Source organism: Panicum virgatum, chromosome 7K, assembly GCF_016808335.1.
Source record: "Panicum virgatum strain AP13 chromosome 7K, P.virgatum_v5, whole genome shotgun sequence".
Taxonomy (NCBI): domain Eukaryota; kingdom Viridiplantae; phylum Streptophyta; class Magnoliopsida; order Poales; family Poaceae; genus Panicum; species Panicum virgatum.
Genome location: NC_053142.1, coordinates 17,821,206 through 17,824,558, shown reverse-complemented (window position 1 = coordinate 17,824,558; position 3,353 = coordinate 17,821,206). Strand labels below are relative to the sequence as shown.

At 39.7% G+C, this 3,353-nt stretch overlaps 1 long non-coding RNA gene across 1 annotated transcript; it reads right to left on the bottom strand.

Moving 5' to 3' along the window:
- Positions 1-254: 254 nt before the first annotated feature.
- Positions 255-2,895, bottom strand: LOC120642926. Its single transcript, XR_005662795.1, has 3 exons — positions 1,002-2,895; positions 812-924; positions 255-701 (listed from the first exon to the last, which is right to left on the bottom strand). It is a non-coding gene; the product is annotated as an uncharacterized LOC120642926 (long non-coding RNA).
- Positions 2,896-3,353: the final 458 nt, after the last annotated feature.

Genomic DNA, 3,353 nt, shown 5'->3' with positions numbered 1-3,353 from the left:
AGGTTCACCACAGCCGCCACTGCTCCACTGTCCATAACCGCGATCCGATCTGCGGGGCGCTGAAGCGACGGGAAACCGCCACCAGCGCAGCCACTGCACCACGCCGGCATCAGCTCCACCAGCACCCTCTACACCAACCACTGCACCGCGCGTCGCTGCCCTAGCGCAGAATCGACGAACCTACGGTAGCTCTGGATAAAGAAAGTAGCCTCTCGATCTACGCCTTAGTCGATCCCGAGTTTCTAACACAGCCACGTTTGAAACATTCTAGTCGAGCTAGGACACTTTGCCAAGTATTGGAGCTCCCACTTCTCAACTTTGCATTCAAGAGTTTTTCATCCGGATAATACCTTGCTCTCATCACCCTAGCACAGAGAGAGTCAGGGCCACTTAACAGCCTCCATACTTGTTTTGCAAGCATTGCAATATTAAAGCTGTGTAAGTCTCTGAAACCCATACCACCTCTTCCTTTTGGGATGCATAATTTCCACCATGCTTTCCAATGAATTTTCTTGTGTTCATTGTCATCACCCCACCAGAATTGTGAGATGGCATCGGAGATCCCTTTACAAATGTTTTTCGGGATTTTGAACACCATCATCGCATATACTGGAACGGCTTGGGCAATGGACTTGAGAAGCACCTCCTTTCCTCCCATGCTTAGCTGCTTCTCCTTCCATCCATTTGTTCTAGCTCGAACTCTGTCAATTAGATGGCGAAAGCAGTCACTTCGATCTGCACCGACTAGAGCTGGGAGTCCCAAATATTTATCATTTAAAGATTCAGTCATAATATCCAGAGCTTGACATACCTCTCCCTTCACCACAACTTCTGTATTTTCACTGAAAAAAATACTTGATTTTGCCCCACTTATCATCTGGCCCGAGTTTTCGCAGTACTTGTCTAGAATGGCTCTCAAGTTCTCTGCGTTTTGTTTGTCAGCATGCATTAGGATCCGCGAATCATCAGCAAATAATAAATGTGAGATCATTGGCGCATACCGGCATACTTTGATTCCCTCTAAATCACCTCTATCTTCTGCTCCTTTCAACATGCTTGATAGTCCTTCTGCAACAAGCAAGAACAGGTAGGGAGACGGGATCCCCTTGTCTAAGTCCCCTTGTTGGCTTAAAAACTTCTGTCTCCATTGAGTTGAATCTTACACTATATTGAACAGATGTAACACAAGCCATAATAATTTTCACCCATCTACGATCAAAGCCCATTTTCAGCATAATTTTCTCCAAAAAACACCATTCAACTCGGTCATCTTGTGCTCACAGCAGTATACTAATACAAACAAATCAACAACGTGAAGCAGCCTAGGCCGCCGTCACGGACACGCACGTGTTATAAAACGGAGCATGTCAAATCTACCAAGGTTAATCCTACAGTAAAGTGCACGTGCGGTATGCACGTGTTAAAAAATATTGAATAAATGTTTTATATTTATAGAATACATATAGTAAGATCAGACTTGGACTTTCTAATTATGTTAGTTCTAAATAATTAAATTACATTACGGGGCCTGGCTCGTCTCCATGGGTTTTGCTTGATGCAGCTGCCATTCTTTTCTCTTTTTTAAGCTAGAAAAATACTATGGGTAATTAGAAACCAATTGTTTTCAGAACAGTTAGCCTAGAGAGTCCAATTCTTATCATATTTTTTATTTTGCAATCATCTCAAGTTGATACTATCATGCTTTGAACTATAGGAATCATCAAAGGAGACGAATCTACTGTAAGAACGAACTAACCAAATGAAATTAAAGGTTAAAAGGTTCCTAAACTACCAAGTTTTCATTCAAAAAAAATATTAAACACAAAACACCGCTGCAAATTGTATCAACCAGACTAAATAATTCAATAAAAACAATTTAAGACATGGTCTTTTTCTCAAACATGCAGGAGAGCTTCGTGTCATTATATTAAAAAAACATGTATGGAAGCCCCGTTTTTGTTAGTGGTGGGCAACATTTTAAAATTATCTCACCAATCAAGATCTAAACAATAATAATCTTCTTATACATCTAGATCTACAGAACAATATTCCCAGCTCTAATCCTATCCCAACCAAGAATAGCTAGCCCCAACGGAAGCAAGACATCTTCCACAACGAAGAAAACGACTATGTGGCTCTTGAGAAGAAGCTCAAACACCATCATCTCTGCTTTAGGGAAAAATCAATTTAGATGATCGCGCTTTGCACGCCCTATAATCATCATCACAATAAATTCCAATAATGATCACTAACATTTTGTTTTAGGTAATATCATCATCGAGTGATAAAATAGCGGCACGTTCATATATTTGTTCAGACAAAGCTTTCAAGTTGCTTTTAACGATACAAGCATGAACAATAAATTTAAGTGGAAAAGGACACTAATTTTCACAGGATAGTGGATAGTAACAGTGAGGGAAGCTTAGCATCAGTTTCATATTTTTCAGTGCAATTAACTGCTTTTCAGTGGCTTGATCTTTCAGAGAAATGAACAAACCAACCTTTTAGTAAATGGAGGTTAGGAATTATCAATGATAGGAATAATATTCAACTGAACCAATTTTTTAGCACACTAACCACGCAAAAACAATCACGATGGAAAAAAGTGTATATATGAGGGTAGAAGCCCAAAGACATTTTAGTTAGGTCCGACGGGGCAAATACGTGCCGTGTTAGTTAGGTCCACCTTGCTAGGTTAAATCGGATCGATTCGCCGTCAGTCCCTCTCAGATATGAGCACCTTGATCATAGCACCGCATCGTAGAATTGTGATATGGAACAAGGATTATATATATGTTGAGAATCAATTTAAAGTGTGAATTAATGCTACACCATGATTGCTCTAGTTATCTATGCAAACAATAGTTTATGGTTAATCAATATAGAACCTCAAGCTAAAATGATGAAAATAAGGATCTACTTTTAATTGCTTTTTCGCAAAATAAACCACCAACTTCAAGGCCCTGCTTGTCTAGATAATGGGCTAAGTATACCCATAGTCGGGTAAGTCTGGCTGAGTAATAGTTGCTCATGGTTTGTTGTTTACCTTGTTTCAGGTATAGGAGCTAACCAGAACTAACATCGGTGGGCTTGATGTGACATCCTCACGTCGTTGTAGTGCTCACTTTATTTTATTTTATTTGATTTCTAATAAAATTTTTCCTTAGGTTAGACTCTCTCTTCCGCTGCGATCATTTCTTATGTAAATTCTAAATTGAAAGCTGTTTCGTAAATGTCTTAATATTATTTACTATTTTTGTAAAATTTAATCATGCTGGTATCGTCTGCGCTCGCCGTTGTGCAAGACTACTGGTGATGTTTCGATCGGCCTGTGGGTTGGAAACAAACTGTCA